At 42.7% G+C, this 18,607-nt stretch overlaps 1 protein-coding gene across 2 annotated transcripts in view; it reads right to left on the reverse strand.

The window, feature by feature from the left end:
- Nucleotides 1-16,626, reverse strand: part of APBA1 (amyloid beta precursor protein binding family A member 1) — a 239,100-nt gene extending 222,474 nt beyond the window's left edge. Inside the window, exon 1 of one of the 2 annotated variants that reach the window (XM_063696445.1) lies at nt 16,511-16,626. The gene's annotated coding sequence lies outside the window, so the exon portion shown is untranslated. Of the gene's footprint in view, nt 1-15,803; nt 15,926-16,510 lie in introns of those variants that run through there. The other variant, XM_063696444.1, reaches the window with a different exon arrangement.
- Nucleotides 16,627-18,607: the final 1,981 nt, after the last annotated feature.

Consider the following 18,607-nt stretch of genomic DNA (forward strand, 5'->3'; position numbering starts at 1 on the left):
GCACATGTATTAAAGCCTCACACTGTATCCCATACATGTACAATTTTTATGTGTCAATTTTAACAAAATTAATAAAAATAACACAACTTTAACACTACTACACACTTAGCAGAATGCCTCAAGCTAAACAAATGGCAGGAAACCAGGTGCTATCACCAACGTGGAACCAACTACGATTCTCATAAACTGCTGTTGGGAGTATAAATTGGACAAAGTAGTCCCCACTTTGGAAAACTGGCAATATCTCTAAAGCTAAATGTATACCTGTTCTATGACCCCACAATTCCATTCCTGAGTATATACCCTACAGAAATCAGTGTATATGTAAACCAAAATAAACATATAATAATATTCACAGTAAAATAACCCTAATGTCCTTCAACAAAAGAATTGATAAACTCAGTATATTCACACAATGGATTAAACAGCAAAAAAGGAATGAATCATGAATTAATCTCTACAATATTAAACAAGAAGTCAGATGCAAAAGGCTACATACTATATGATTCCACGCAGATGAAGTTAAGAACAGGCAAAACTGCTCTATGGTGACAGAGGTCAGAATAGTGGTTACCTTTCTGAAAGTGGTTGATATTGACTGACTGAGAAGGCACATGAGGGAGCCTCCCAGGGGCCAGAAAATGTTCTATGTCTTGATTCAAGTGCTAGTTATGTAGTTTTTCAGATATGTGAAAATTTAGCAAGCTCTACACTTGATATTTCTGTTTCTTCACTATTCAAGTTACATCGCAATTTAAAAACATCAAATACTAGATGAGAATTTGAGTTATTTATTATCACATTGGATGTATTATGTGACTAGTAGTCAAACTTTTCACCACTTAAAAATAACCGGGAGATCTAAGAGACCTGCCTAAAATTTTATTCCCATGGGGAACAGAAGACAAGTCTGTTAAGTGGGTAGAAAGAAGCTGTAAGAGAAGAACAAGAGATGATGGCTATTTGCATCCCATTCAGTCCAGCCCATTCAATAAACTGTTATATATAGAAGGCAGTGGATTTTGCTTGAGATTCCTTGAACAACAAATAGTGTTTTCTGAGCCTGCCAGTTATTACTCAGGTTTCTGTTTACTATTCAGTTCCAAAGATTAACTCTGATGTGATGACATGGGAACCATGGTTCACACTGACATCAGCAGTTTATTGACCTGTGTCTAGTGTTAATATCCAAAAACATTGTGAAAGACAGAAGTCCCCCTGCTTAGCCCAATGAGATCAACATTAGCCACTGGCTGACACTATCCAACTAATGATTACAACAGACTGTAACTATTCATTCTGACTAACATAGCACTTTGCTAGATAATACTTAGATTGGCTAATTACCAACTATTAAGCCTATTTTTTATGAAGTTATAGGAATATACTTACATATATATGCATATGTGTGTATACATATATATTTAAACATTTTACTACTTTAGCTTTACTTTAGATTCTACTCTAGCTTTTATTTTGGGTGACTCCTGGTTTAAGGTGACAAATTTACCACCTTAATACCATCAATTATATATTTTTAATCTTTTCCTCTTAAAGAGTATAAAAGTATACATCAGGTATAAATCCACAGAGAATGGAAGAGAGAATATTCACAAACAAAAGATTCCAACACATTTTTCTTTGAGATGACTGAACTGTAGAACCCCAGGGATGCAGGCTTACCAAAGGATGGGGTGGAGAAGGCTCTGGAAACAGGAGGTTCACTGATCCAGAACAGCTGGATCCCCAGCCCTCTGCTCCACACCACACACGCGTATCACTAGGAGCCAGCAGCTACTTCTCAGGAAAAAGACTGGAATGTGGAGATTCCCAGTGGAACAACCTAATAGCTCCCTTGGTTACCCTGTAGAGAGGCCTGCTGATGGACAATGTTGTCCTACTGAAGTCCTTTCTCTTTCTTTCTTTCTTTCTTTCCTTCTTTCTTTTCTTTCTCTTTTTTTTTCCTTTCTCTTTCTTTCTTTCTTTCTTTCTTTCTCTCTGTGTTTCTCTCTTTCTGTCTCTCTTTTTCTCTTTCCCTCTTTCTTTCTTTCTTTCTTTCTTTCCTTTTTGAGACAGAGACTTGCTTTGTCACCCAGGCTGCCACGACCTTGGCTCACTGCAACCTCCACCTCCTGGGTTCAAGCAATTCTCCTACCTCAGCCTCCTGAGTAGCTGGGATTACAGGCGTGCACCACCAGGCCCAGCTAATTTTTTTTTTTTTTTTAAGTTAAGGCGGGGTTTCACCATGTTGGCCAAGTTGGTCTCAAACTCCTGACCTCAGGTGATCCACCTGCCTTGGCCTCCTAAAATGCTAGGATTATAGGCGTGAGCCACTGCACCTGTCCTCAAGTCCCTACTTTCAATGTGCTTTCCCGCCCAACAGCCAGCACCTATGGCTCTTTTTGGGAGGGCTGCACTTGCTTCACCCTTTCATGTCAAGAGCCAGAAATACCTGAGAATTTATGTCCCCACCCAACAGACCCCCTCTCTTAACTGAAGACTGACAGGTATGGAGTATGAAACACCAACCCCATAGATTCAGGCAGGGACAACTCTGAGGCTGACTTACACTTCAGAGCTCCCCCACCCCACACAGGATCAGGCTGAAGCCACTCTTTGCAGTATTTTGTTTGAATGAGAGAATACCCTTACTTGACTTCTTCCCCTTCGCTTCCCAGTTTTTCCTAGGAGCATCTCCTTAATAGAGCAGCACATATACACACAAACCCTCTTCTTGGTGTCTGCTTCTGAGGATTCTGACCTAAGACATCTGCAAAGCACACCAACTTATACAGACCTTCTGGCCAGCTTCAGTGTCACAGTCCTACATATGAAAAGACAATCAACGATAAGCAGACTGTGCTAAAAACCTCCAGCAGGGAAGGGAGTGATCAACATAAACAACAAGATGTAAACACTGTAATTCCCCAAGTGGGAGAAGCAGGAGATGTGATAGGAGAGGGAAAAGTTAAACTCAGAAAGAGTAAAAGATTCACTGTACAGATATCATAATAAATGACACCTGAATCATCCACTTTCATATGCACATTCTCTCTACTTCATCAAGGGGAGCCACATTCCACATAAGAAGCTGCAGACGGGTGGATAATTGCCTACCCATCACATCACCATGCAGTCCTCTCTAAGCCTGCCCTCTCCGCATCACCCCATCGCCTCTGCATCCATCCACTAAAAGTAATTTTGAAAACAGTCTTTGCACTGCCAGTAAGTACTATGTTGTGTTTCACAGGGAGCAGCTTAGACATAATAGCAAACAAAATCCTGAGCCTCTCATCCTCCACTCTTCCCCAAGCAGGTTTCAAATACCTCACATGACTTAAATGTATAATAATATGCACTTTTAACACTGGCTTAAAATTCTGTCTTTAGGACTAGACATCATCTACCATAGCAGTAACAATTTATGTCAAGTCAAAGTATACTTTATAGTTTATTTTACATGTGTCATGGATCTCTCTTTCAGGTTATGGAAAATTAATATATTTTGGCAGGCTAAAATACTTAAGCACTTAACAGAAAGCTGACTTAATTGTTCCTGTTCTTAACAAATTTTAATAAGGAGTAGATACTGTTAGCGATTTTGGTTCCAAGCTTCTAATATATTTATTTCTTCCCACCCCTTAACTACATACCCATGTGCACACACTTACACACAATCCTTATTATAGAGTAACATATTGATCATAGACTATGTGGAATAACACACACACCCCTGCCATAATTCCAGCATACAGTTTTTGTCCATTTTGAGAAGATGTCAATTTACATATGTTATAATAATTCCACTTCCAAGTCTACACTTATTAAGAAGAAAAACAGGAGGTATGTTCAAGGCTTTTCTCTTAGAGAGATGGGCATGATTCCTCAATACATGGTGGGGAAATACAAAGATAAAGTACATTCTATGAGGTTGTCTTTATTTATAGTCAAATGCATGGAGTTCTGGCCCCCATGTTAAATTTTGGGGAAAGCATATCACCAAGGGCTGCTGGCAGCTGAGGCATGAAACACTTCAGCCGGTTCAGAGTTCCCTATAGTGGCAGGATACCCAAGGGAGCAAAGCTAAACATCTGGCCACTTTAGTTATCATCTAACAAGCGCTTTTCATGCTGAAATGTTGGTTTTGTTTGTCTGTTTGCTTTTCCTCTCTGTCCTCCCTGACATTCTTTTCCTTTTATGGTTAATAGCAGAGGGGGGAAATACTTTAAGGCAAGAATCTCAAAGCCTTATATTTAATCACAAAATCTTAACTCAATCATTCCCAAAGCTTTACTAGAGAATAGGTGGAATTTCCTTTAAAGATGAAAAAACAAGAAACATACAAAAGCAACAGATGTTTAATCCTGATTTATTCAATAAATATTTCTTGGGCATATAGAATATACATGTGGGGGGCATACTATACATATGCTATTATCTTTCTCAGTGTTAAGGGAGATGAAAAAATGAGTGTGTGGGTGGGTGCATATTTTGAAAGGACAAGAGAGATGGAAAAGATGAGCATGAGCTGCTGGAATCCAGAGTGGTACAAAGCACTGTGAGAGTTTAGATCAGGGGTCAGTAAACTGAGGTCCGTGGGACGAATCCATCCCACTGCCTGTTTGTGTACTGCCTTGGAGCTGAGAATGTTTTTTATGTTTTTAGATGGTTGCAAAAAGTTAAATGAGAAATCAACATTTTGTGAAGCAAAAATGATATGAAATTTGAATTTTAGCATCCATAAACAAACTTTGATTGAAATACAGTCACACGAATAGGTTTACATATTGTGTACAGTTGCTTTTGCACTACAAGGGCAGAGTGGAGGAGTTGTGGCAGAGACCATATGGCCCACAAAACCTATTTACTACTAGCCCTAAACAGAGAAAGTTTGTCAACTTCTGGTTTAGAGGAAAGAGACACTAGCGATTAGAACTAGGTAGGGAGTCACTTTCATTCAATGTCATGATGAAGGAAGTGAGACATCTACCTTACTTTTCTGTAGCCTTTCATATTTTATTTGACCCCAGTGGCCCTGTGCAGGAAGAGATGGGAAGGGCAGGTTTCATCATTTCCCCTTTTGTAGCTGGAGAAGCTGAGGCTCAGACCAACCTGGAGACTTGTTCACTGTTGATGGCTAATTATGGCAGCACTATATCCCAACTCATTCTGAGTCCTTGCCACCCCACAGGGCCAAGAATGGAGAGATGTCGGTGCAACAGTGCTATGGTTTGAATGTGGTTCATCCCCACCAAAATTCATGTTGACATTTAATCCCCAATGTGGCAGTATTGGGAGGTGCATGGGTCATGGAGGGTGAATCTCTTATGAACAGATGAATGTCCTCCTGCAGTGATGAGTGAGTTCTCACTCTTGCAAGGATGGAATAGTCTCCTAGACAGCGGATTGTTAAAAAGAATCTGGCTTCCTTGGTTTTTCTCTCTTGTTTCCTCTTTCACCATGTTATCTCTTCGCACACACTCGCTGTCTTTCCACTTTCCACTATGAGTGGAAGCAGCATGAGGCCCTTACCAGATGCAGCTGCCTGGTCTTAAACTCTCCAGCCACCAGAATTGTGAGCCAAATAAACTTCTTTTCTTTGTAAGTTACCCAGCCTCAGGTACTCTGTTATAGCAACACTGAATGGACTAAGACAAACAGTAACACACACACACACACACACACACACACACACACACACACACACACAGACATCCCAAGTAGGATGAAGGCATCATAAACAAGAGAGTCAAGATGGGGCAGTGGGGATGGGAAGCTACTGCTGGGCCCAGAGGACAGAATAGACTACAGGACCAGCAACTGTCTGGGCCCATTCCTATGCCTAGACCTGAGGCAAATCCCCTTTGTCCTGTTTTGTAGCCACTGAGGAACCTCTGGGAACCTCAAAGTCCTATCTGCAATATAAGTTCTCTCCTGATGTGGTTATGAAGAGTAAATTAGGTCATTATGAGAAGTAAATGAGTTAGCTGTGTACAGTACTTAGCACAATGCCTGACACTTTGTAACTTGTTTTTAGTCACTGGATGGGGAATCTGCTGAGCTTTTAAAAAAGGAATTTATGTGTACTTTGATAGCTAGCCTGCCATAAAGAACACAATCATACCTGAACATAAGATTGGGTTAGGCTTTCATATGACCTAATACTATGGAAACATTTCATCTGTAGAACAAATTCTAGCTCCTTTAGGACAGAACTCTTCCAGGTACTAGCTCAGGGAAAAATGATTCTTATATTTTCAAGTTATTTGGAAGGGAAGTGGGCGTAGAAACTATTTTCACATCTGGGAAGAAATAAATTCCATTTAGGTTAAAATTTAGAATTAAGTAATTTAACTAAACGTCCAGAACTCTAGAGGCTAAGAGACAGCAGCTAGGAAGAGGGGCAGGAAGAGTGAAGGACAGGAAAGAATCGTGAGGAACAAGCTCAGCAAGGAGGTTGTGGCCCAGTGACTTGACATGGTCCCCACAACCCAAGAAAGCCACAGATCTAAGAACAAATCTATTCTTCTTACTCCACTTTCCCTTTTCCACACTAATGCAATTTCTTCTTTTGGAAACAAAATGTCTACTCAAAAATAAAGTTTCTCTCTGTGATTACTGCATCATTTGTCCATACCACCAAATATCCAAATATGCTAACAATTCAAAAAAACAAAAAAAAAACTTTTGACATGAAATTATTTCATACTATAAGAAAATAAACACTCTTCTGATAAATGTAATACAATAGAGCAGTGTTTTCTAAACTGCATATTAGGGTTCACCAATGCAGAGATTACTTCAGTGGGCTGGCAAACATACAGAACAGAAGAGAATAGGATAGAAAGCATCAGGGTGGATTACACATAATAAAGGACAAGTATTGTTGAGTGAAACTTGTTTCAGTGATATATGTGTGTGTGTGTATGTGTTTACACACACTCATCTATGTTGCTAGCCTATCATCTAAATTGTGTTCTCACCAGGAATCATGGCCAAAAATGTGTAAAAGCCACTGTAACAGAATGCAACCCACTTTAGTAAAGTCCAGTATAAAAGTCCAAATTCACTGAATAGCCAATGTAAGGGGTAATTATTCTTGTTAAGTGGAATTTCCTTAAATGACTCTAAGCTCGTCCTCTGCTTTTAAAATATGCTACAATTTACAAGAAAAAGGAATTTATACATACTTTGGCAATTATCCTTCTTTAAAATAAAGTGTGCCTGTTAATAAATACAGAATTGATCTCGAGATACAAAATTTATCAATAGTCAGAAACATAACGATTACATTATTTGGAATGGTGGCCAATTAATTCCATTAGGAAATAAATCATTGCTGTATTTGCTGTATTTTTCACACGAATTGTATGCTAATTAATCCACATGGAACAGAAGAGGAGGCTGAAAAGGAAACTTAGTGTGTAGGGATTGGTTTTGCCACCATACCTTGACAACCTCCTGTGATCACTTTACATACACAAAAAGATGATATTCTGTCCTCCAAAATGTGTATTTCAGAAAAGAGAAAGTTGCCTTATGTATAAATGCTTACAAAGTCTCCCATATTGTGGGGTATTCTCTTAATTACCTTCTTCTGAATGCCAAAAACCCTGTTACCTCCAAGATAACAGAAATTGAAAGCCATGTAATTCACTAATGCTGGATGTGATGGCAACTGATTTTAAAGAGAGAAACCATGTCAAAAACATATTACCTGGTAAGACTGCAGATTTCATGAAAAGGAGTTGTGTGTTTCAGAGGTTACTTAAGAACTATTTGGAGAAGATAGCCGGAAACAAACTCAATCAACACAAGATAGGGATACTTCTGAAGGCTATGCAATTGAAATAAGATAAATGACTGAATGAATATAGAGTAAAGGAGGCCATGATTTTAACACCAATTTAAGTAAATATTCCTGGGGAGGAGCTTTACAATTGCTTGTCTTGGATGTCTTTACACAAGACATACAGAAGTGCTGGGTTGCAGAGATCATAAATATACTCCTTTAGGAAGAAAGGATAAAACAAACGTTCTTACATTAAGCGAATGAGCACACAGGGTTTGGAATAAAGTTTGTGGTGGTAGCATCATACAGAAACTCAAGAAGTACTATATCTCAAAAAAGTTAGATAGAAATGAACATGACAAAAGTGGCCTAATCATGACAAAGACTCTAAATTCAAAAAAGTATGTGAAGTATTTGAATAAATGATTTCATAAAATGTGAGAATGGAAGGATGTCATATTTCTAAATTAATAATTTTATATAATGTGACTTTAATTATATGAAAGTAAACTAATAAATTAAACATAAGTAGATATTTCACTCTTTGCCTATATTCCTAGAATATGCATATTCAAGTTGACATAAAGCCTTTTTATAAACGCTCTTGTTGGAAAACTGAGGGCCACCCTATAACAGAGGGTATCTTACACATGAGCATACATGGTACTCTGCACCTCAGATAACTGAGGGTGGCCAATAGTTGGCTTGTGAGTGAACGGAACTGCAGGCAGTTGTCACAATACATTAAAATCCCTAAATTAAAATAACTGCCATCAAACCAATTATTATCTGTTAAAAATTATTTATGATACCTCTGTGCTGTGTTAAACAGGGGTCCCATGTCCACTTCTGAGTTCAGCTATAGCTGTATCGACAGTCTCCACATACACTGACAGTTTCCCACTTCCACCTGGCTCTGCCTCTCTGCTTCTCTGCTCAAGAGCTTTCTTTGGTGTCTCTGGAGCTTGCTCAGGCTAATCTTAGCAGCCCTAAAGTACTGAAGATTTAATATCCCTAGGGAAATGGTGGATAAAGACCCCACTTTCTCCACTGCTTGGTGGACAATCCTAATGTGCAGTCTATATAATGCCAGCAGAGCCAAGCCTCAGCTGCCCACCATGGTAACCTGCTCATTAACTCACCTCTTAATGGGCTTTCTTCCCTCTCCTGTGTCATTTTCTCCATTCTCTCACTTGTGCTTCTTGAGGTTGTCTCTCAGATAAACTATTCTGAACTCAAGTCCTCATCTCAGGGTCTGCATGCATAAACTGCTTTAGCATATGGCAATTCTGTGTCCTGTTTGAAAAACAGCTGCCTATCTGCAGAAATCAAGGTAAACGAGCTTTACCCTCATTCTTTACACCTGAGTTACTTAAATCTTTGGAAATTTCTCATCAATTCCTCTCCATAAGTATTTGATAAACCCTTACTAATGCAGAGAGTCATTCTGTGTTATAGAGTATACCCAGATGAACAAAACAAAGTTCTAGCCTCAAGGATCTTATACTTGAGAATGGAACATGAAACAAGGAGGAAGAAAAGAAAGCAATATTTAAAGAAGATTCAGACCACAGAAGAGATGTAAGTTCCAAGGAGCAGAACTACTTCCAGCTGACTAGTATTTCATCACTACCCAGACAGAATCACGCTTTGTTTTCTGACGTGATCTTGGCTCACTGTAACCTCTGCCTCCCAGGTTCAAGCAATTCTCCTGCCTCAGCCTCCCAAATAGCTGGGACTACAAGCATGCACCACCATGCCTGGCTAATTCTTGTATTTTTAATAGAGACAGCGTTTCGCCATGTTGGCCAGGCTGCTCTCCGAACTCCTGACCTCAAGTGATCTGCCTGCCTCAGCCTCCCAAAGTGCTGGGATTACAGGCATGATTGTTTTCTAACTTAAGTACATTTGATTGAGGACATTCACCTTTATATAAACCCAGCACTGATTCATAGGTCAGCCCACATACAGTAGATGGTAATACAGCTTTATGGGCAAACAATTGAAAATGAAAGGCAAAGCATTTTATTGTGAATTCCCTAAGTGACTGCTCCAGGTAAACCAAGGAAACCAACAAGGTTTCCCTGCTGTCCCTTGAGGATGCCAAACATGTTCTTATCCAGCCTTTTCATTTTTGATATCCTCTCTGCCTAGAAGACCCTTCCCCCAAATATCTGCAGGGCTCACTACTTCACATCTTTAAGCTGTTTCTGCTTAAGGTCTTCCCTGACCATACTATATAAAATAATATCACCACCCCCCCCCCCCACCCACTATCGTCAGTCTATTGCTCTGTTTTATTCTTCGTCATAGCACTTACCACCTGGCATATTATGTAATTGCTTATTTATTTATTTTTAATCTCCTTCCACTAAAAGCTCTGTGATATTAAGGACATGCCCCTCCTCTCTATATTCCTTGCACCTAGAATAGTTTCTGGCCCAGAGAAAGTGTTCAATGAGTATATGTTGAAGGAATGAATAAATTTCATCATTAAAACCTCAAAATCACCACTCATTACAGTTGAAGTTCCATAAACTCACCTGGAATCATGACATAATCCCATAACTCAAGGATCTAAAGGGTTCACAATCATTTTGTGAAAAATGTGGGGTTTTTAAAAATAAAGCTTCAATGTATATATCAGGTATGAATAAATAGTTTTAATGCTATCATAAACTTGCACAGGCCATAAAAGGCAACTCATTCGATGTCCATTGTGTAAGAATGAAATCCTGAAATTTAAAATTTTAGATACTGTAGCTAGCTTACTTAGAAAAAGTTTATTCATGTATTCATGTGACAAATGTATATTGAATGCATATGATGGGTATGGTGTTGGGCGAGGTGCTATATTTGATTTTTCTTTTGAAAACTGACTTTACATGTACGTCACTGTAAAACCATATTCTACCATTACAGATAGAAAAAGCTCATCCTTTAAAAAAAACTTACATTTTTCCTCATTGTTTTACTATAAACTTCTTAAAATTTAGCTCAGATCTCTGAGAGAATATTTACAGGAAATACAAGTGGAGTATTTTATTTAGATAATTTTAAAGGTAAACATTCTCCTCTTTTTACTGCATTTAAGGGAATGAAGAACCACTGTATTTAGCGAGATTAAATGCTCACTATACAAAAATTACTTAAGTAGTTGTCAAACTCCAATTATATAGCGTTAATTGGTTTCACTACAAATTCATGCTTTTCAAATACATGAGGTCCTCATGGTTGGGTAATGATCTTTTATTCACTCCTAATTGACTCACTGCTCTGTTTCCACAATGCCCACAAGTCTTTGTCATTCTACTCCTGGCTTCAACCTGCCCATCTCTCTTTGACCTCACTTAAAAGACTGTGGCCAAATTCCTTTCTTTCCACCTCAAAATTCCTATGCTTCTGTCTCAAAAGAATCCTTCCTTTGCTTTCATCTAGTATCCTCCCATCTTCTTGAAGACTTAATTCCCTCAATTGAGCCTCTCCCTTACATTTTCAATCTCTTTTTCCCTCAATGGATTGTTCTCCTCAGCTTATAAAGCAGGCTCAAGTCTTCCTATACTAAAAATACCACTTTCCCTCTACTACACCATTGTTGTGATATATCATACTCTCTCTCCTTCTCTTTTATCTCCCAACTTATTGAAAATGAAGTCTGTTTTCACTGCTTTCCATTTCCCTTCCCCCACGCCTCCCTTCAACCCTTGCCCCTGGCTGCCACTTCCACCTACCACAAAGACAATCAAGGAAATCCAAGAGTCAAATCCAACGGCTTTGCCTTGGTTGCACCGTCACCCATGGGGTGTGCTGTGTGAGTGACAGGGGCTCTCCTCACCCCCGCCAGCTTCCATGACACTGTACCACTTTACCTCCATCATTTTTCTCCAACTACCCCTTGTTTAACGTGGTTCCTGTCCTCTTCTTTCTCTTTCCCCTCCAACATACAGACATCCCTCAAGGATCCTATCCTTACCTTTGCTTCTTCTTTCTTCATTTTCTTTATCAGTGATTCCTGGGATATCAAAATCGCTCCTAAGTAGATGACTTACAAATCTCCTGGTAGCTCTAACCTCCCTCTGTATTCTAGTCCCTTAACTTGGACAAGCCTGTCATGCTCAAAAAGAAACTTCTTTCCTCTTCCTTATCCTCTGTTATATCTTCTTTCTGAAAATGACCCAACTGCTCTCTCAGCTAAGCCTGACAATGATCTTTGGCCTCCCTTTTCCCTTCCTCACTTTCCAGTGACTGTTCAAGCTCCTCAGATAATTCCCGCACACCACCTCTTAGGTGTGTTCCCTTCTTGCCTCCCACTGCCTCTTTCCATCTTTCCCCTACTTTGACAATAGGGTCTATCTGGTCTCCCTCCTGCCAGCCTTTTCCCATGTGTCATTCCATCCAACATAATACTACAAAAGTATTGCCCCAAAGCACAGTTCTGATACTGTCAATCTTTCTCCTCACAAATCTTCTATAGTTCCCCAGTCCTTACTGAACAAAATCCACACTCCTTAGCTTGGCGTACAAGTTGCTCCACCACCTTGAACAAACCTCTCTTTCTTGCTTTATCCCTCATTACATCTCTTGGCATTCCTAGCGCTGCAGCCAAAGCACACCATTTTTTTGTTTCCTGTGTAGGCATACACCTTCCACTGCCAGGCCTGTGCTACACTGTTCCTCCCCCAAGCATGCCCTTCCTTCTCTGCCAACCCAAATGCCACCTTAATCACAGCTCAAATGCGATATCCCTGTAACTTTCCCTAATTCTTCCATCAGAAGTCACTTTGTACCCTGTGAACTCCCACAGCTCTGCAGGAATACTGCTTTTTCAGCACTTAATCATTTTTCACTATTTTTACAGTTAGTAACATATATTCCTCTTTTCTCCTTCTAGACCATGATCCACCTCTGGCCAGGATCTAAGACTTAGCATTCTTTGAACCTCCAACCCTTCTCAACATTCCCTGTCCCCTATCCAAAGGTACAGTGGATCTGAGATGCGGGAGGCAATTAACAAATGTTTGCAAATTAATTATTGTAACCCAGAGAGTTAACTTCAGATTTTACGGCTTGAAATTCTCTCAGTTTTAGCAACAATTACTTCTTCTTTGTAGGATAAAAGTCCTATCTCCCCAAGGTACTACAGTTAATTCCTTTTGGCCCCAAAGGTCAATTTTCAAATATCTCTTACCCCAAGTCTTCCGAAACAAACAAACACAACAACAAAACAAAACAAAACAACAACAAAAAACCTTAAGAGGCTCAATAATGGAAGAGAAAAGCACTGATGCTACTTTAAGTGAAGGAAAGGCATCCATGCACAAAAAATGGCTTGCTGCAGGCCACAGCAAAAGGTACAACCATTTATTAGAGCTGTCTCATTAACCTTATACCAGTCCAATCTTTAGAAAAGCCAGATATTGCATTTTTAAAACTATCAGCCTGGGCAACATAGCGAGACTCTATCTCTGAAAAAAATAAACAAATATCTGGGTGTGGTGCCATGTGCCTATTGTCCCAGCTACTCAGGAGGCTGAGGCAGGAGGATTGCTTGAGCTAGGAGTTTGAGGCTGCAGTGAGCTATGATCACACTACTGCACTCCAGCCTGGGCGACAGAGGAAGATCCTGTCTCAAAGAGATAAATAAAAATAAAAATGATCACATTTACATTAGAAAAGAACTGATTCCTGAGTCATCAATTTTGCTGCTGTGTAATTCCTCTTTCTCTAAACAGTGTATTTACCTGGTAATTCCTCATATTATTAAACTTTCTTGTGAGACATTTACATCCCTGGTCTTACTTGCAAATATAAAGGATGATGACTTTTTTTTAAACCAAAATCTCTTAGAATGACTTTTAAATTCCCTAAGTACTTTTCTCAGAAAGACATTTGGCATAACAAATAAGAGAGTAAAGAACTAAGATTCAAAATTCATTTTTATAAATCTATCCTTAAATCTTGGATGACAGCCAACAACCAACCTCACATTAAAATCTTAGAAGGCTTGACTTGAAGAACATGGGGAAATTCACTTTACATAGACAGCTTCAAGAGCACCTTGTCTATATATCATTAAATAAGATACATGGGAAGAAAAAAAAGCATATGTGGATAGCCCTAGTTTTATTATTTTCACAACGATATCATGCAACCTTTGCCCATAAAAGAAAGCAAAACAAAAATTTTAAAAAAGAAAAATAAATCTCTGGTGCCAACATGTTGTATATTTACTTGTGTAGCCATGACTGCTACGGGCTTTTCGAAGAGAACCGGGCAGCCAGTTTGGATTCCGACAGCAATGCAGTAGAATTTAAGGTGTTATGACTAAAACATGTCCTAAGCAGATTAAGCTAGTCATACAACATTTTAATAAAGAGGTGTCGAGATATTAAGTGTAAAGTGCACTCATTCCTATGAATACCGCAGGAGAAACATAGGTGAGGGGGAATCACACTGCCCTGGATACACATGAATATGCCATCTCCCTGCCTATCTCTACCCAACCCTACCTACACACACCTATCTTTACCACACAGAGACAATTAAACAGCCATAGACTCTGGATGCATTTCTGTGTCCTTGTTCCCACTGGGTGAGTTGTTGCCAGCCTGACATTTTTCCAAATTCCCTACTAGTGAGCTCTATCAGGTAGGAAAGCAGGGACTTTACTGACCTGGGACCCCATCACTGTGGGTCTCGGGAGATTTCAATTTCCAAATGATACACGGCACCACCTAGCTATTGTGACAGCTGAGAGAGTGGATGTCACCAGCAGTAGAAATAAAGTATCCTGTTTCCTGAGGAAAACGCCCCGGCTGTGTGATGCTGACCAAGTGGGCACCAAACATTTCTCCGTGTGATATTTTTCTTCTTTTTAAAAGACCGCCCCCACCCCCAACGCATCTCTCTATACGTATACACCTCCAGAGTTCATTCTAAAAGAACCAACACAAAGACCATCCATCCTCTAGCCACAAGGTTTTCAGTGCTTAAATGTGGAAGGAGACGGTCTAGTTAGCATTGAAAGTTGTGGGGACAGGAAGAGGAATCTGATCATTCAACATCCTTCTCCTTCTGGTCAGACAAGAGAAAAACAATAGAAACTGCACAGTCAGGGACTACAAGACCCTTATGGAACAGGTGCTAAGGAGAGAAGTAGTATCACAGGATGGAAGGCCCCTTCAAAACTGGGTACACTAGCAAGCCCAGAATGTGTAACGGTTATCCTATTTCCCTGCCATGTGCCTCAAAGCAACATGCTCACTTCCACATCCCCATGTCATGAGGCCAGAGGAAGGGGAAGCGAGAATCCCTACACTGGGCCATCCACACGCAGGAGCACAACAGACACTGTGCTCAGAGTTGCAGGGTCAAAATAACAAACACTGTCCCACAGTCTTAGCCGGTGACATCAAGCAAGGGCAGCGGCAGATCTCTGGATTTGGGGCGCAGTTTGGGGAACGTGGATGCAACCACACGCGTACACACACATATACAGGATTTTACAAACCGGCCCCTATCCCACTGCCTCCCTCCACACTTCACACACCAAGTGCATCCTGCCCACCTCACCGTTTCCATCATCACATTCTTTCTCCAGGAGAGTCAGCCGAGAGATGAGGGGGTCCTAGCGGGGATTCCTGGAAATGTCACCCTCCAACACCTCCGTCCGCCACCCCATCCCCTCTGCTGTACCTTTTACACACACACTCTCACACACTCACTCCTGCCATGACTGTCATCAGGCCCGCCTGCTGCGCCCGAAGCCCGGCATCTCAGCGGGCACCGGACCCCAGGCGTCTCGCTCGCAACGCCGCCTTCCCCCGCCTCGCTAGCTGATGGTTCCAGGCAATGCCTCCTGGATGTCGCCTGCTGCCTCCGCTCCTCCGCACTATTGTTCCAGGCAGCCCCTCTCGCGTCGGGGGCGCCCTTTGGCGAGGACCCGGGCTCCGTCGGGGGCCGGATCAGCGCCGGAAACCCCTTCTCACCCACCCCTCCCTGGCTGTGGTACCTTGCCTGACAGCTGGGTCCGCGGGCCCGCGGGAGCAGGCGGCGCTAGTGACAGCGCTGGTGCCAAGCCTGGGAATAAAGCTCCGCTCCAGCCGCTGCTGCCTCCAGCGCCACCATCTTCTCCCGCCGCAGCTGCCGCCGCCGCCGCCGCCGCCGCCGGGACCGCAGCCGGGACCGCAGCCGCCCTCGCCCAGCTCCGGCTCCGCAGCCGCTGCTCGGACCCCTCCGGTCTCGCGGCCCCACCCCCTTTCCCCACCCTCCCTCCCGCCCTCCAGCTAGCTCGCTGGCCCCTCGTGACGCGCGCTGGGGCCGGGCTGGCCTGCGAGGGAAGGCGCGGGGGAGCGCGCGCGCGCACGCCGCCTGCTAGTAGCGCCCCTGCCTCCCACGCCCACTCGCGTGCGCGCGCGGCCCTCGAGCCCGCGGCGGCGGCACCGCTGGTGTCCTCCGTGGGCCGCCGGCTGCAGCGCCCCTGCCCCGGCGCCGGTGGGCGTGCGGCACACCCGCGCCTCTCGCCTTCCCTCGCGTCCGGGTTCCGAAGGGCCCGCCCTGCCCTTCGGAATGGGTTCCACAGCCCCATCCTCTGGCTCCCGGCCGGACTCAAGGAGGGGAAAATGCAGCTGCATCCCCGAGGGGACTGACGGGGGCCTCCACCCTCCTCGGTGGCAACCCAGGGGGCCCCCAGTTTCCTAGCCAGCAGCTGTGGCCAACCTCTGCGCGAAGCAACGGGCCACGCTGCAGGACTACGAAGCCAGGCAGCCGCGTCGACTCCTGCAGGGTGTTCTCTCCGGAGTGACTCCCGAGCTTTCCCGCTTCCCAGGCCCCTTAGATATCGCCTGCGCTTCAAATTCGGAGATTGACGGCGTCTCCGGAATGCGTCGCAGTCCTGCGAGTTCTCCGCCAGGGGGAGAGCCGCGCGGGCTTGGGCCTGAGCGAAGAGAGCCGGGCTGCAGCCCTCCAGGGGAACTGCCGTGTCCCGCCGGGGACAGCGGAGAGCCTGCGGATTGTGAAGCCGAGGAAGGCTCGGCTTGGTTTTCCTACCCGCTCCTCAGTTCTGGTTGATCGGAACTTGAGTGTCTTTGAGCCTAGCACAGGCCATCCGCCCTAGATATGGCTCCTAACTCGAGAGGCCACCCTTTGCGGCAGGACCAGGTGGCAAGTGCTGTGCATTAATGAAAAGCTGTGGGCTAGACAGGCCCCGGGAGTCCTGGGCTCTGGCGCCAGCCCCACCTGTAATTGGCAATGCAATAGCTAAATCATTCCCTCTCTTAGAAACACAGATTTTTCCATAATAATGTTATAATGCACAAAGCTTGTAGTTTGCAAAGCCCTCTCCGCACATGTATTCTCCTCCAGTAAAATGAAGATAAGCGTGGTTATCCAGATCCCTTGGGAAATGCATCTTTTACCACACCGTGTTTCCATATTATTTTAAGCACGTCTCTAGAGAAGTCTGGGGTGTAGCCTAAAGCATTCTGAAAGTCTTGTTTTAGCTTTAAAATTCATATGAATTTTGCATTGTACTTTGTAATTTTTTTTTTGCTTTAATAAAACAATAGCTACCTTCTCAAAAAGATTTTAGTAAAATTTAAAATTATATACTAGGAAGATGTCTGCTTGTCCTGTGACATTACTCATATTTTTTCCAGTGAATACTTATTTGGCATATGTACGAGCCAGACATGGTCCTTTTCCACCAGAGCTCACAGTACGCTGAAGGAAATAGGTATTCAACTATCAGACTGGCCAGGCGCGGTGGCTCACGCCTGTAATCCCAGCACTTTGGGAGGCTGAGTCCGGCAGATCACTTTAGGCCAAAAGTTTGAGATCAGCCTGGTCAACATGGCAAAACCCTGTCTCTACTAAAAACACAAAAATTAGCCGGGCGTGGTGGTGCACGCCTGTAATCCTAGCTACTCGGGAAGCTGAGGCACGAGAATGCTTGAACCGGGAGGCGGAGGTTGCAGTGAGCCGAGATCGCGCTACTGCACTCCAGCCTTGGTGTCTCAAAAAACAAACAAATAAAACAATCAGACTAAGTGCAACTGTGATAAATTCTCAACTGCAAAGGCGCTAAGGTGCACGGGAAAACCTAATGTGGACTCTGGGACTAGGTAAGGCTTTCTAAGGAAATGACATTTCAGATCCCCCAGGAGAGGCAGCATTGAGACACTTCCAGGTAAAGGGAAGGAAATGTGAAAAGGCCCAAGCAGGTGGGGCCGAAGTGAGATGAGACTGGAGAGGCAGGCAGACTTTGTAGACCGTTTTTAAATAATGATTTTGTCTTATGAGCCTGGAAAGTCAATGAAGGGTTGCCAAGAGTTGGGAGCAGGCAAGCAGGATCACATTTCCGTTCCTGAAAGATGGCTGAGGTGGTTTGTGAGGAACTGATTCGTGGAGGGTCAGGATCCAGGGCGGAGAGAGTCTGAGCTTATCCTACTTAGTGAGTGTTTAGGGTTTTCTGTTTTTGCACTAACTGCTCTTTTGATTGTTTTTAGTTCTTGCCTCTGCTCTCCTGTGTACGCATCTAGGAGGCTTTCAGAGTGCTTCTCTGTAATAGTTTCTGTTTTGTTACTTTTAATCCACTGCAGTTTTAGGAAGGAAATCAACCCTGTTAGAATTTCAGGTTAAATAAGAGAATATAGGTTCTGAGTGAGAGGCTCTTTTCTGTGCATACACTTATTGACATTTGGTTTGCTATCTCAGAGATCTTTCTGCTTATTTTCTACTTTTTGTGTTGCCTTTCCAGTTAGACTAGGTTCTTAGATGCATGAATAAGGGTTACATTATTGCTTTAATAATATCCTG

This window comes from Gorilla gorilla, chromosome 13, assembly GCF_029281585.2.
Source record: "Gorilla gorilla gorilla isolate KB3781 chromosome 13, NHGRI_mGorGor1-v2.1_pri, whole genome shotgun sequence".
In the NCBI taxonomy this organism is placed as follows: Eukaryota; Metazoa; Chordata; class Mammalia; order Primates; family Hominidae; genus Gorilla; species Gorilla gorilla.